Here is a 15870-nt window from a genome sequence, read left to right as displayed (position 1 = left end):
ATTAGAGTAGTTGTTGGTGGGAGGAAGTATGGGACAGATTAGGCATCTAGGTCTATTACAGGCATATGAGCTGTCAGGCAAGGAGTAGGGGTTGTGTAGGGATGGACGAGGATATTGTGTCGGTTGGCCAATCTCAGTTTTCACGTTTCACTATTGGCCTACTCTTTTAGATTTCATTAGTTTTGTCCTTCTCATGATTTTTCCTGTGTGTTTTTTAGTATTTTTGCAAATCTTTTTGCACGTATTTCTACATTTAGGTAGTTTTACATGTTTTTATGCACCACCATGGATCCTTGCCCCTACCATGCGCGTCAATACAGAGAAGTATCCTTATTCCTAACTGGAACCCAGTCCCACACACCGTTCCTGGGTTGTTGTTTGGCTCATGGTAAAATGGCCTTAGCCAAATTACACATCTCCACCCGCAACCCCTCCTCTCACAATGACCTCCACCTGTCCAGATTCTGCCAGTCTTTAACTCTCACCAACATAGTCCTGCGAAACCATGGAAAACAGACCCAAACCTCTTTGCATTACCTCCTCCCCATCTGTAAAAATCTCCTGCTATGCAATCCCAAATTTCTAGATCCAATATCACACATGAAACTGTTGCCCTGCAGGAACTAGAGCAGCTTACAAAACACCACGTCAAAAATCTCGCCACCCTCTTCACTTCCTACTCCCACATTGGACCACCACTATCTGCTGCCTCTACTTAACCTTCAAACTTTCCCTGCATCCCCTCATAGCTGACAAACTCTGCCTCGCACCCTCAAAAGCTCACTCCCCCTCTCCATATAGAATCCACAACAAAACAGATTCAAAATAGTCATGAACCTTTCCTCCAAAAGCTTTAGCCCCACAGAAGCGTCAGTCCTCTCCGAAGGCCTTACCTTTGCCCCCACTCCCAAATCCAGTCAGCTCTTGTTAAAAGCCTTATCTCCTCCTGTGGAAACACTTCTTTGCCACCAACCCTACCAACCAGATTCAATCAAGGACCAGAAATTAAAGCAACAAACTGCTATTTCCCTGTCCTGTGTCTAATTCATGATATAATAATACAAACCGTCCACAGATGTCCATGATTCGTGTTCTGCACGAAAGATGGCATTTCAGTCAACGGAAAACCACACCAATGATGATGTCACAACACCTATCAAATGAAGTAATGTTTGCTGGATAGTCCCACATCCATAATGGCTGTGTACACAATCACAGACAGTGCAGTACGGCACAGAGAAGACGCCTACCACACTCTCTGCAATTATGGGCCATAGGAACAATTAAAGCAGGAAGTCTGAAACTCATGTGGCCCGACGGCTTAACATGAGTCGTTCTGTTGTTTCTTGGATGCGATGACAGACCGAAACTATATCACGAAGACCAGGCCAGGGCCGACCACGTGTGACATCGAAAGAGCGGACTGTCATGTGGCTATAAGGGCAAGATGGTACCACCTTATTACTGTGCAGCAACTAGAATCTGTCCTCGCAGCATCCCCTGGACATGTTGTATTGAGGCAGCGGTGTAGAGAAGACTTAAGACAGAGTGGCCTTTATTGTCGGAGATCTGCTGTATGTGTGCCACTGACACGTTTTCACAAATGGGAACGTCTAGAGTGGAGCTGTCAATATGCCACCTGGACAGTCAAACAGTGGGCCAATATCATTTTCACAATGAGTCCAAATTTGGTCTGGAGAGTAGTTCTCGGCAGAATACATCTGAAGGAAATGTGGAACATACTTTCAAAACCCAAACATTGTGGAAAGAGACCGATTTCAGGGAGGATCACTAATGGTGTGGGCAGGGATTAAGTTGATCCCCCGAACATTCTTCATGAAATTGTGCAGGTGAATCGGACAAGTTTAACTGCTGACAGGTATTGTGACGAGGTCTTGGAGCACCATATACAGTTGGTGCAAGGTGCTGTGCACCCACACTTCATACTAATGGATGATAATGCTCGGCCTCATAGAGCACGAGTGATTGATGTTTTCTTGAAAATGGAAGATACTACATACATGGTATGGCCTGCTCGCTCGCCCAATTTGAATCCTGTAGACCATGTCTGGGATGCACTAGGAAGATGGGTTGCATCGTGTCAACATCCACCAATCACTCTCCAAGACTTGCGGGAAGCTCTGGAGGAAGAATGGGTGTTATTGCCTCAACACGACACTCATGACATTATTCACAGCATGCTCAGTCATCGTTAGGCCTGTATTGCCGCTAGACGTGGTCATACCCATAGTGAGCATATTAACCAGTTGTCAGAATGTGTGTACAAATCTGTTAAGTTGGGAAAAACAAAGAACATTTTCATCTACTGTTATTCACGTGGCAGCTGTTTGCGTTCTATATTCCTTACATTGTTTCAACATTGCTGTCACCTGTTTTGTGGCAAAATAAATACAACCTTGCAAAATTTCCGTTTGTTGCTTTAATTTTGTACACCAGCATGTATTCTAACCCACAGTTACTTCTCCTTTGAAGGCATCATCTATACACAAATTTGGGGTATGGCTATGGGCACCTGCAGGGCACCGTCCTGTGACAAGCCGTTCATGAGCGATCTAGAGGAATCCATTCTAACCACTCAGAATCCCAAACCCCTCACTTGGTTAAGATACTCTGATGACATTTTTGTGATCTGGGTCAATGGTGAGGGCACCCTATCCACAGTCCCCGAGAACATTAATACCTTCTCCCCCATTCACTTCACCTGGTCCTCCTCAACCCAAAAAGCTACCTTCCATGATGCTGACATCCACCTCAAAGATGGCTACATCAGTATGTCTGTCCATATCAAACCTACCAACCACCACCAATGCCTCCATTTTGTCACCTGCCAGCCATTTAATACCAAGAAGTCCCTTCCACAGAACTTAACCATCTGTGGCCACTGCATTTTTAGTGATGAGCAGTCCCACTCAAAATATATTGAGGTCTTCACAGACCATAATTACCCTCCCAACTTTGTACAAAAATAGATCTCCTGTGCCTTATCTTTATAGTGACCCACCACCTCCCCAAGTCCCACCGTCCGGCCACAGAGGAGCATTCCCCTTGTGGCCCAGTAACACCGAGGACTGGAGCAACTGAATCACATTCTCCACTGGGGTTCTGACTACCTCTCGTCATGTCCTGAAATGAGGAGTGTCGCTCCCACCATCCTTTGCACCCCTCCCACAATGGTATTCCACAGTGTATCGAACCTACACAGTATCCTCATCCATCCATACACAATCCATGCTCCCAACCTTACAACATGGCTCTTTTCCCTGTAATACACCTATATGCAAGACCTGTCCCACATAGCCTCATCACTACCTACTCCAGTCCAATCACAAGCATCACCTATCCCATCACGGGCAGGTCTACCTGTGAAACCAGACATGTGATGTACAAGCTAGGCTGCAGCCACTGTGCTGCATTCTACGTGCGCTTGACACCAAAGAAGCTGTTTGTCTGCATAAATGGCCACTGACAAATGTGGCTAAGAAACAGCTGGATCACCCTGTTGCTGAGCAAGCTGCCCAACACAACATTCTTCATTTCAATGACTGCTTCACAGCCTATGATATTTGGGCCTTTCAAACCAACACCAGCTTTACTGAATTGCGAACATGTGAACTCTCCCTGCAATATATCCTACATTCCCATAATCCTCCTGGCCTCAACCTTTGTTAGGCATTGTCCATACCCATCTAGTCTCTTCCCCGTTTCCATTTCAGAACTACAAAGCCCTCTATTCCATTGACGCTCCCACAGTCTTTTTACTTCTCTCCTTTTCCACTACCCCCTATCTCACTGACCCTCAGCCAGAGACTGTGGCCACGGTTGTGTGAGTTGTGGTTGTTCTTTAATACTGATGAAGGCCTTTTTGGCTGAAAGCTTACTTGTTTGACCGTCTGTTTGTTGTGCCTATCTACAACACAGAATCACTGCTATATGGTGAGTAGCAAATATCGTTCCATAATATTGTCATTATTCCATCCTGTGTTTTCCACTGTTTGAATGTACCAATAAAGGTTTGTCGTCTTATGGTTTATTTTGGAACTGAGGATGTACTTAGAAACAAAGAGAAAGATCTATACATTTCTTTACCACTGTAGGTTTTTCAACCTATTAATATACTATGTGTGATTCAGAAATGTCCAAAATTATAAAAAAAATTATTTAAAATGTTTTGGACAAAAAAAAAGAAAAATCAGAAAATTATGATGTAAACAATGAATTACATACAATTTTTACATAGACAAAAGACTAACTTTCTTCTAAAATATTGTTCACAAAATTAAATTTCAAATTCTAGATCCCTGATTATAATTTTGAAAATAATTAGAACAAGTGTGGTTTTACAATACTATAACTGTAGTTCCCTAAAATATTTGTTAAAATGCAAGTTTTAATCAGAAAATTGTAGTTAGTTAGTTATATGTTCCATGGATCACTTTGCAGGATAGACCTTAACAATGTGTAACAAGTCATTTTTCATTCACATTGCAAATTCATTTGTACATGTGGTTACATTCTGAACACTTACATTTTTTAAAACAGAATATATATGTGAGTTATTAATTCCTACCCCCCACCTTTTACACATTACGATAATAGAAATTCTGCAATGGAAGAGGAGTTGTCAAGGAGAAACTTTCTCAGTTTGTTTTAAAATTTAACTTTGCTGTCTGTCAGACAATTTACATCACTGGATAAGTGATAAAAATTTTTGTTGCACCATTGTGCACTCCTTTCTGTGCTAAAGACAACCTTAACGAGGAGTAATGAATGTCATTTTTCCTTCTGGTATTGTAATTATTTATATTATTGTTCCTTTTGAACTTTAATTGATTATTTACAAAAAACTTCATGGGGAAATAAATACACTGTGAAGCAGCAGTCAGAATACCAAATTCCTTAAACAGCTCTCTAGAAGATGATTGTGGGTGAGTGCCACATATTACTCTTGCAGCACTTTTTTTTGTAAACAAAGACTTTCTTTCTTAAATGTGAGTTATCCCAGAACATTATTCCATATGACATTATTGAATAAAATTATGCAGAATATGTGAACTTACTGATTTGTCTCTCTCTGAGATTTGGAATGATTCTAAGTGCAAATGTGGGTGAATTAAGTTGTTTCTAAAAGTTACAAAATGTGCCTTTTCCAATTTAAATTATCATCAATATAGACACCTGCGAATTTAAAAGTTTCCACCCTATTTATTATTCCCTCACGATGTGTTTTCGGTGTAGTGCCCCTACATGTGCAGTACTAAATATGTTGTGTCTTTTTAAAATTGAGGGTGAGACGATTCACAGAAAATCAGTCAATGATGCTAAGTTTATGTTTCAATACCAGTGGGCCAGAGGCTAGGTTAAAAATAGTAGCAAAGTACGCCACCTGCAGGTTCAGTTAATTTCTTGTTCTTGATATATAATCATTCAGATGTTGATATTCATAAATTTGTTTAAGTCTTATATTATGTCAACTTCTCACGCTCAGTTTTGTCTGTCTGATGTGTATTTACACTACATTATGTTTTGAAAAGTGGTGAAAATAAATGTCAAGAAATAAAATGCAGAAAAGTGCTTCAATCATTACCATAACAAACCTGGCCACTGTACAACAAGCTGCAAGCAATGCAGACCAGATAAGTAAAAATTTATTTTTTGTAATTATTTCTTCTTAGTAGTAATTATATAGCAAGACTGGTATTATTCTGTACTAAAATGCACTTACCTTGATTAATGTTCAACTTTATGGTTATTGCTATTTGGGAACAGATACATTACAACTATGTTGCTCATACGAGATTAAATATTCCATTTGGGTTGCTTGTCTGAGAAGGAATATTACAGACTTCTGAAGAACTGACAAGAGGTTGAAGTTTGTATGAGGAGTGTACCATTCTCTAAATATGAGAGAGTTAATAGTCTTTCATGCCAGTTTGTCCCCTTTATTTGCTATTATACAGATATTCTGCCACATAAGCATGTGCTGTTCTCTACAACAGTTTAGATTAATGTAAGGTCCAATACAGAGTGCTTGTAGGCCTACTCCTATCTACAGAATATGTATGTGTCCTTTATAATAGGTCAGCAAAAATGCTGACACATCATTTATTTCCTATTTCTGTGATTGATATGCTCCATGTGAAATTAAAAACTTTCCTGACATATAAATCTTTTCATAAAAGTTTGGGGGAACTAAAGGGTGCCAGTAACTTGCTGCCACATTATTTCAGTGCAATGTGTTCTTGTCACCTTTGGGTGTACACTGGTAACTGTATGGCTGAGTTCCTCTGTTTAAACCATGCCAGCACGTGCATTTCTGCTGTAAGTCTCTGTAAGTCTGTGCACTACTGGCAGCATCCTTTTCTACATCGCATTGATTGTCTTCACTTGGTAAAATTACAGAACAATGTCTAAATATGGATAGCCAAATGAGGATTTGAACTGTTGTCCATCAGAATGTGAGTCCAGTGTGTTAACCATTGTACCACCTCACTCGGTTTAAAGTTATATAGTCTATGACAAATGATGGCAGAAGAACACTATATTAACATGCGATCCGAAAATTACTGGATTTGTAAATTCCTGTAAATCGTAATACAGGTTTCCAACCCTGCAGTATCCATAGTACAGCTGAAAAAAGTAGTTTGCACTCCACACACTTACTTTAAAGCTAATGTCACAATTAGTATCACACAATCACATGATCATGACTGGGGGTGGGTGGAGGGACAAGGTTGCCCCACAGATGGATCTGCTTATAATGTATTTAAGTCCATCTATCAATGACAAAAAAGCTGCCATCATGTTGCACCAAACTATGACACTGAAGATTGATTAATGAAAATACTAAACTGCCTGGGTAAGTTATTCATTTGGAGTACACTAGCCACCCTTCCCCAGCACTTTAGGGACAAGGCCCTATAATTCACCATATTTCAGGACCCATGTTACATTGGTGTCAGTGAGGATGATGGGCAGATCTTGAACAAAACTGAGGACTGCCCTTATGTCAATACATAAAAAACATGTAGCCAAAACATGCCGAACTGATAGTGACACACCACAAACCTCACATTGTGGTGATCCTCACACCAGAGTTAGAAAACACATGTTAGAAGGCAATGACATATGTGCAGCCTGATGAGCAGCACTTCTTTTCATTAGTGTGGTTCCTCAATGACACATAATTCTTCTGTCAGGCAATGAAGTGCCAGTGTGCCAGTGAGTGGTACATTGAAGCACATCACCATCCCTACACACTTCTTTGGCTGCTTTGTCAGATGTGGTATTTCTCTGTAGCCCAATGTGTATGGATACCTGGTAAAGGGCCATCTCTTTGCCTCAGTGTTAAATTTACTGTAGGTGCCGTCATCTGAACCCAACTGGTCTACTTGATACTGAGAGGGTTCCAGGACAAAAAAACAGTGAAAAGTTGTTCTTGAAATACAGTACATTGTAAGTAAATTAATTAGTTTCTATTTCTTCTAACCACTTCCAATAAATTTCCACTGCATGAGTTCATACAACATGTGGATACCTGAATACACAAAAGAAGTGAAATAATGAAAGACCTTCAGAAACAGTTGCATCTCAAAAAACAGTTAAGTGAACAAAACAACAGGCGTTTATAGAGTGGTGGGGTGAGTGATGAACCGTTGGCGAAATCAGATTTGAATGAAATGAACTCTCAAAATAATGAGTCTGATTTTGTGTTTCCTAGAAAATACGGCACAGTCAAATCCCAGGAACATAACAATATCCTACTTTCAAATACATTTAAAGTTCTAGATGTTGTTGAAAATAACAAAAACAGTGAAAGTAATGTTCGAAAAAATGTATGTGTTACTGATAAAAAATATAAAAGTGTACAGTATAAAAGCGGGAAGAATCGAGAACACAGAAATAAAGTAATTGCTATGGCAGACGCTCATGATTGAGGATTTGCTAGTCTTCTCAGTGAATAGTCCACAGTAAATGCAAGTGCCTTTATAAAGCCTGGCACATCTCTGTCTGAAGTAAGTAAACATGCATGGCCCACAGATGTAATAAGTTTGTCCTCAGAAGATTATGTTGTGCTCTGCGGTGGGTCAAATGATGTAAACAAACAAGCAACATGCAGAGCAAAACTGGAACTAAAAAGGTGCTTAGGACAGCTCATGGACACACACTTCAAAAAAGTAAAAATCCTCGATGTTAGCAACATCGGCTGCAGAGTCCACACATAACGTGGATTACACCTTAATAACCTAGGGAAAAACTGCTCGTAAAAAATATAAACGATAATATCAACAAGAAGAATCAAATATGCAAAAGTGAAATCATCTTAAACTGGCACGCTGACAGCACAACAGAGACAACACTGGCACCTCCACTTTCTGCATCGCCAGCAGAAACACCACCTCGTCTGACATGCAAAAGGAACAAACCTCAGTGAAGTCACCTGATGCATCTCATCTGGGGCAGCCAGATGACAATAGCCAATAATTTTGTGTGTCCAACCAGTCAGACAATAATGCAAAAGTGTTTATTTCTGGCATATTCATATACAGCCACTAAAAAATCATAGAAATGGAATACTGATTGGAAGAATTAAATTGCGATGTTCAGCTAGTAAATGAACACTGGTTGAATCATAGTGAACTTGAATTAAGTGTACTTTATCAATGCCAATTAGCAATATGTTTCAGTAAAACAAATTTGAAGCATGGTAGTGTTTCAATCTTTATTAAAGAAACAAACCATTTATAATATGAAGTGATAAATGTAAGTTCTCTGTGTATAAAAGCAGTTTCTGAAGCCATAGCAATAATGATACAAAGTCAAGAACTAATAGCTATATCAGTGTACCACTCTCCTAGTAATAACACAGAACACAGAATTATTCATACAAAATCCACCAACAAGCCTTGGATTACACTGGAATTAGGATTTCTTGCAAAAGAAAGAGAAAGTTGTACATTGCCTCAAAAAAATCAGATGATCGTAACCTTCTACATAACTATAAAAAATACTGTGAAATATTGAACAAAGTCAATCTGAAATCAAAAAGTATGTATCTGTGCTCAAAAATTAATAACTGCACTAATAAAACCAAAACTATATGGGGAGTGATATGAAATGAGACTGGTGCAAATTACCCCAACAAGACCCAAAATATTGCTCTTAACAATGAAGGTAAGCTAGTTCAATATCAAGATATTGTAGCTAAAATCTTTAATGGGCACTTTTTAACTCTTGCTGAGAAACCAGCATGCAAAGGCTCTTCAAAAAGGCAATAAAAACTCTGAAAGAACTTTTCCCTAACTCTATAGACATGATAGGTATAGCCCCCATAAGAGTAAAAAAAAACAAACTGTAATGTCTCTAAGAAGTAAAAATTCGTCGGGTGTAGACAATATTTCCAGCAAACTGCTAAAAGACAGCTGTAATCAACACTCTAAAGTTCTAGCTCATATATTCAATTCCTCTCTAAATCAAGGTATCTTCCCTGACAGAATGAAGTATGTTACTGTGAAGCCCCCTACAATAAAGGTGATCCCACAGATGTTTCCAACTATCTTCCTATCTCTCTTGTAACAGCATTTTCTAAAGTCTTTGAAAAATTAATATACGTCAGGATTGTTAATCACCTTGAAAAATTTGCACTAATTAGTAAACAACAATTTAGTTTCTGATCAGGCATATCTACATCCGAAGCAATTTACACACTTCCAAATAATGTTTCAGAATGCCTTGACAAGAAAAATTACCCATTGGCATATTCTATGACCTGACTAAGGCTTTCGAATGCGTCGATCACACAATACTTTTAGGAAAAGCAGCCCAATATGGAATCTGTGGACAAATGTGTAACTGGCTCAGATCATATCTAGAATACAGACAACAAAAAATTGTATTAGGTGTTAACAATCTACAAGTAGGAGAGGTAGAGTCTGACTGGGGAACAGTACATCATGGAGTTCCACAAGGGTCAGTCCTAGGTCCCCTCCTATTTATTATATATATTAATGACCTACCCCTGTCCTCAAGTAGTGCTAGCAATATCACAATGTTTGCCGATCACACAAGTATAGTGACAGCCAGCAAAACCTCCACTGACGTAGAGTTAAGTGCCAACTAAGCACTTGCAAATGCTCTGAACTGGTTCACAGCAAATTCTCTAGCAATAAACCTCAGTAAAACAAATTAATTGCAGTTCCAATCCAGTTACATAAGCTCAGAACAGATTAACATTGCACACAAGAGCCAACAGTTGCAGAGTGTTCAGTGCACAAAGTTCCTAGGCGTTCACATAGATAACCAGCTCAACTGGGGATTCCACATACAGCAAACACTAAAAAAGCTTAGCTCAGCAACATTTGCCATCTGAATAATCTCCAAAATTGGAGACATCAACGTATCAAAGTCTGCGTATTTTGGCTACTTTCATTCAGTGATGTGCTATGGAATAATCTTTTGGGGCAACTCACCACTTTCAAAAAAAATTTTTATAAGTCAGAAAAAAGTTGTCCAAATTATATGTAGTGTCCCTCCAAGCACCTCATGCCGAAATCTCTTTAAACAGTTAGGTATATTAACCACTACATCACAATATCTCCTCTCACTCATGGCTTTCACTCTTCTCAATTCCTCTGAATATGAAATAAATGAGTCATACCATCATTATAACACAAGGCAGAAAGGTGATATGCACTCTGAACGGAAAAGTCTCTCTCTGGTGCAAAAAAGGGTAAAGTAAACAAGTACAAAAATCTTTAACGCACTCCCGAGTAATATAAAGTGTCTCAAAGAAAATAAAATGTTATTAAGAAAAAGCTAAAGGAATTTCTGTTGGAAAAATGTTTCTACTCTTTAGATGAATTCTTCAACAGAGATAAGTAATTTGAGTAGTAATTCAGATTATTTCCTTTGTCATTGTTATCTGTATTGTTTTTTATCACTATTGTATTTTTGTATTGTACCAATTTTGAATCATTCATCTACCATGTGTAACATACCAGTATGTATTGTATGATATCTGTATTGTATCTGCTTTGACTCGTTCCACATCCGTGTGTAATCACTGGATTTGTGGAATACGTATCTCAAATAAATAAATAAATAAAAAAACAAAAGGCATTCCACAGGGCTCCGTACTGGGTCCATTCCTGTTCAGTGTGTGTGTGTGTGTGTGTGTGTGTGTGTGTGAGAGAGAGAGAGAGAGATGCTCATTTTTGCCTTGTCAGGCAGTATGTATACAGATGATACAAAGCTAATCACACAAGTTGTTGATACAAAGGAGCTGTGACATAATGTAAATGTAGCAATGGACTGATGCACTAACTGATTCCAGGCAAATTAATAACAATAAAACTGAAGTTATTGTTTTCAATTTAAGTGTCGCCAATGAACATAAAAAAATCAAACTATTAGGTTTCCACATAGATCAGAAACTCAGCTGCGCGACTCATATAGAAAAATTATGCTGAAAACTTTCTTGGGTATTGATCTGCTTTACAGACTAAGGAATAATGTAAGCACAACTCTACAAATATATGCATATTTTGCATTTTTCCATTCCCACCTTACCTATGGAGCTCTTCTATGGGGTAACTGCCCCCACTAAAAAACTGCATTCAAGTGGCAAAAAATGACTATCAGATGTATAGCAACACTGACTCCAAGAGAATCCTGTAAAGATCACTAAAAACAGCTCAATATTATGACATCCCAAGTGTCTATATGTATAATTGCCTTCTCAGTGTTAAAGAGAATTTACATAATTTTAGCCTTAAGATGTCTTAACATGATCAAAACACAAGAACTGGACAATCAATTGACATACCTTACAGTAGGCCAGCTAAGGTTCACAACAGCCACAAATATCTAGGCCCCAGATTTTTCAATAGACCCCTAAAAGCTGCCCACTCTATTCCCTATAATACAGTTAAGAATGTTCTAGCAGAGTGAAGAAGAAACACTGCCCCTTGGGGAATTCTAATCACAACATTCCTATGTCACACAAAATATACACTTAATGATGATGTCAATAAAATAGAAAGAAACTTCCACATGGGAAAAATATATTAAAAACAAAGATTCCAAGACTTACCAAGCGGGAAAGCGCCGGCAGACAGGCACATGAACAAAACACACAAACACACACACAGAATTACTAGCTTTCGCAACCGATGGTTGCTTCTTCAGGAAGGAGAGGGAAAGACGAAAGGATGTGGGTTTTAAGGGAGAGGGTAAGGAGTCATTCCAATCCCGGGACGGAAAGACTTCCCTTAGGGGAAAAAAAGGACAGGTGTACACTCCCACACATACACACACACACATATCCATCCGCACATATACAGACACAAGTAGACATATTTCATATTTTCATTGAACAAAACACAGACTAATGGTTACAATATTCTTTGGCAACTCATAAATCAGGTGGATTGATGGTTAATGGATGTATAAGTAAGAACCTGCAGCCCCTGTTATAATTCCTTTGGGAGATCATTAGGTTACTTATCATCCGCTTTCCATTGAACATATCATACTAACACACAGACAGATGCCGGGCAATCTACAGAGACCAGAATGAGATTTTCACTCTGCAGCGGAGTGTGCGCTGATATGAAACTTCCTGGCAGATTAAAACTGTGTGCCCGACCGAGACTCGAACTCGGGACCTTTGCCTTTCGCGGGCAAGTGCTCTACCAACTGAGCTACCGAAGCACGACTCACGTCCGGTACTCACAGCCTTACTTCTGCCAGTATCCGTCTCCTACCTTCCAAACTTTACAGAAGCTCTTCTGCGAAACTTGCAGAACTAGCACTCCTGAAAGAAAGGATACTGCGGAGACATGGCTTAGCCACAGCCTGGGGGACGTTTCCAGAATGAGATTTTCACTCTGCAGCGGAGTGTGCGCTGATATGAAACTTCCTGGCAGATTAAAACTGTGTGCCCGACCGAGACTCGAACTCGGGACCTTTGCCTTTCGCGGGCAAGTGCTCTACCAACTGAGCTACCGAAGCACGACTCACGTCCGGTACTCAAGTTTCATATCAGCGCACACTCCGCTGCAGAGTGAAAATCTCATTCTGGAAACGTCCCCCAGGCTGTGGCTAAGCCATGTCTCCGCAGTATCCTTTCTTTCAGGAGTGCTAGTTCTGCAAGTTTCGCAGAAGAGCTTCTGTAAAGTTTGGAAGGTAGGAGACGGATACTGGCAGAAGTAAGGCTGTGAGTACCGGACGTGAGTCGTGCTTCGGTAGCTCAGTTGGTAGAGCACTTGCCCGCGAAAGGCAAAGGTCCCGAGTTCGAGTCTCGGTCGGGCACACAGTTTTAATCTGCCAGGAAGTTTCATATCAGCGCACACTCCGCTGCAGAGTGAAAATCTCATTCTGGAAACGTCCCCCAGGCTGTGGCTAAGCCATGTCTCCGCAGTATCCTTTCTTTCAGGAGTGCTAGTTCTGCAAGTTTCGCAGAAGAGCTTCTGTAAAGTTTGGAAGGTAGGAGACGGATACTGGCAGAAGTAAGGCTGTGAGTACCGGACGTGAGTCGTGCTTCGGTAGCTCAGTTGGTAGAGCACTTGCCCGCGAAAGGCAAAGGTCCCGAGTTCGAGTCTCGGTCGGGCACACAGTTTTAATCTGCCAGGAAGTTTCAATCTACAGAGATCGATTAATGCATTCCCTTAGCTTCCAGCTTCAGAACAAAGTTACAGCACCATTGTCAAGAGCACCATACAACTTCCTCAGAACAGATGTATGGTAATCCCAGAAAAATTAAAGTATATTCGATTATTAATTTTCTAGGAACATTGATCAAAGAAAGTATCCTGTAACCATTTTTCAAGTGTGTTCTGTCAAAGGAAACATCTGTCATCACTCATTAATATTCAGACATTTTTACAACATTGAATTTTCCAGACTTGTGCTTCAGGATATTTTAAGTAGGCACAATAACAGGATAAGATAAGCAATTGTTACACTGTATTGTAATATATTGTACTGTATTCTTATAAGTGTATTTCTTTACGTGTAATCACTTTTTGCACTTGACTTCAAGAAAAGTATTTAAAACTATACAAAATTTAAGCTATTTTTCATACCTGTATGTAACAAATTGCTCTATTAGAACTGTGTACCAACACACTTGTCATTTAACAGCTACAAAATACACCAGGAAATATTATTGTAGTAACAAAACATTTCTCAACACTGTCTATAAGTATCAAACATTTGTAAACAAATGAACAATTATTTCCTTGCAAATTACTGAATGTGGACTAATACTGAATGAACAATGTTCCAGGTTTTTCTCGGGAACCAGCGTGTGAATAGCAATGCTCTCTTGTTAATTGGAAGTCCAAGGACACAAATTCGCTTCAGTTTTAATAAAGTGCCAAATTGCAAGTATTTTTGAACCCTGGTAAATAACTGGTAACACAAGTCACTTAAATTGTAATCAATGTGACTAGTTGCATGTACTTTTCAATCTTGATAACAAACTGGTAGCAAACTACTACTTCCTGCTCGTACTGAGTAACCTGGAGGATTAAGCAGCAATTACCGTATTTACTCGAATCTAAGCAGCACCCGAAAAATACGACTCGAAATCAAGGAACAAAAATTTTCCTGAATTTAAGCCGCACCTGAAATTTGAGACTCGAAATTCAAGGGGAGATAAAAGTTATTGCTACACCTCCAAATCGAAACAAAGTTGGTCCATTGTAATATGAGACACAATTTAAGTCGAATGAATGACGATACAGCTATAGTAGTTTGGTTCGAGCCGTAAGCTTAGCAGTTAAGCTTTACCAGGTAGCCATTGCTATGTGTTGGGCACTCTGTCCGTATTTGTACGGGTGCCCTTCTTTTCACGTTCTTCGTCTCGTTTGAATTCATTGCTTATATTTCTTTTTATCTGATAAGTGCCGTTCTCTTTGTTATAGGTGTTTACGTCACTCTAATCTGAAAATGCCTTATTGTACTGTGTCATCCTTGTTTGTCGCACTCTGATGATGAGTGTTTACGACCTACATCTACATTTATACTCTGCAAGCCCCCCCAACGGTGTGTGGCGGAGGGCATTTTACGTGTCACTGTCATTACCTCTCTTTCCTGTTCCAGTCTCGTATGGTTCGCGGGAAGAACGACTGTCTGAAAGCCTCCGTGCGCGCTCTAATTTTACATTCGTGATCTCCTCGGGAGGTATAAGTAGGGGGAAGCAATATATTCGATACCTCATCCAGAAACGCAGCCTCTTGAAACATGGCGAGCAAGCTACAGCGCGATGCAGAGCGCCTCTCTTGCAGAGTTTGCCACTTGAGTTTGTTAAACATCTCCGTAACGCTATCACGGTTACCAAATAACCCTGTGACGAAACGCGCCGCTCTTCTTTGGATCTTCTCTATCTCCTCCGTCAACCCGATCTGGTACGGATCCCACAGTGATGAGCAATACCCAAGTATAGGTCGAACGCGTGTTTTGGAAGCCACCTCCCTTGTTGATGGACTACATTTTCTAAGGACTCTCCCAATGAATCTCAACCTGGTACCTGCCTTACCAACAATTAATTTTATATGATCATTCCATTTCAAATCGTTCCGCACGCATACTCCCAGATATTTAACAGAAGTAACTGCTACCAGTGTTTATTCCGCTATCATATAACCATACAATAAAGGATCCTTCTTTCTATGTATACGCAATACATTACATTTGTCTATGTTAAGGGTCAGTTGCCACTCCCTGCACCAAGTGCCTATCCGCTGCAGATCTTCCTGCATTTCGCTACAATTTTCTAATGCTGCAACTTCTCTGTATACTACAGCATCATCCGTGAAAAGCCGCATGGAACTTCCGACACTATCTACT

At 39.8% G+C, this 15870-nt stretch overlaps 1 protein-coding gene and 4 non-coding genes across 5 annotated transcripts in view; 2 read left to right on the top strand and 3 right to left on the bottom strand.

Moving 5' to 3' along the window:
* The window catches only part of LOC126267905 (dynein regulatory complex subunit 7-like), a 183786-nt gene that overhangs the window by 66774 nt on the left and 101142 nt on the right, over positions 1-15870 (bottom strand). The gene's annotated exons all lie outside the window — the stretch shown is intronic.
* Positions 12656-12730, bottom strand: Trnas-cga (transfer RNA serine (anticodon CGA)). Its single transcript has one exon. It is a non-coding gene; the product is annotated as a tRNA-Ser (tRNA).
* On the bottom strand, positions 12956-13030 carry Trnas-cga (transfer RNA serine (anticodon CGA)). Its single transcript has one exon. It is a non-coding gene; the product is annotated as a tRNA-Ser (tRNA).
* Trnas-cga (transfer RNA serine (anticodon CGA)) lies at positions 13256-13330 on the top strand. Its single transcript has one exon. It is a non-coding gene; the product is annotated as a tRNA-Ser (tRNA).
* Positions 13556-13630, top strand: Trnas-cga (transfer RNA serine (anticodon CGA)). Its single transcript has one exon. It is a non-coding gene; the product is annotated as a tRNA-Ser (tRNA).

This window comes from Schistocerca gregaria, chromosome 4, assembly GCF_023897955.1.
Source record: "Schistocerca gregaria isolate iqSchGreg1 chromosome 4, iqSchGreg1.2, whole genome shotgun sequence".
In the NCBI taxonomy this organism is placed as follows: domain Eukaryota; kingdom Metazoa; phylum Arthropoda; class Insecta; order Orthoptera; family Acrididae; genus Schistocerca; species Schistocerca gregaria.
The sequence above is the reverse complement of the archived record's forward strand: the minus strand, read 5'-3'. Positions and strand labels throughout refer to the sequence as shown.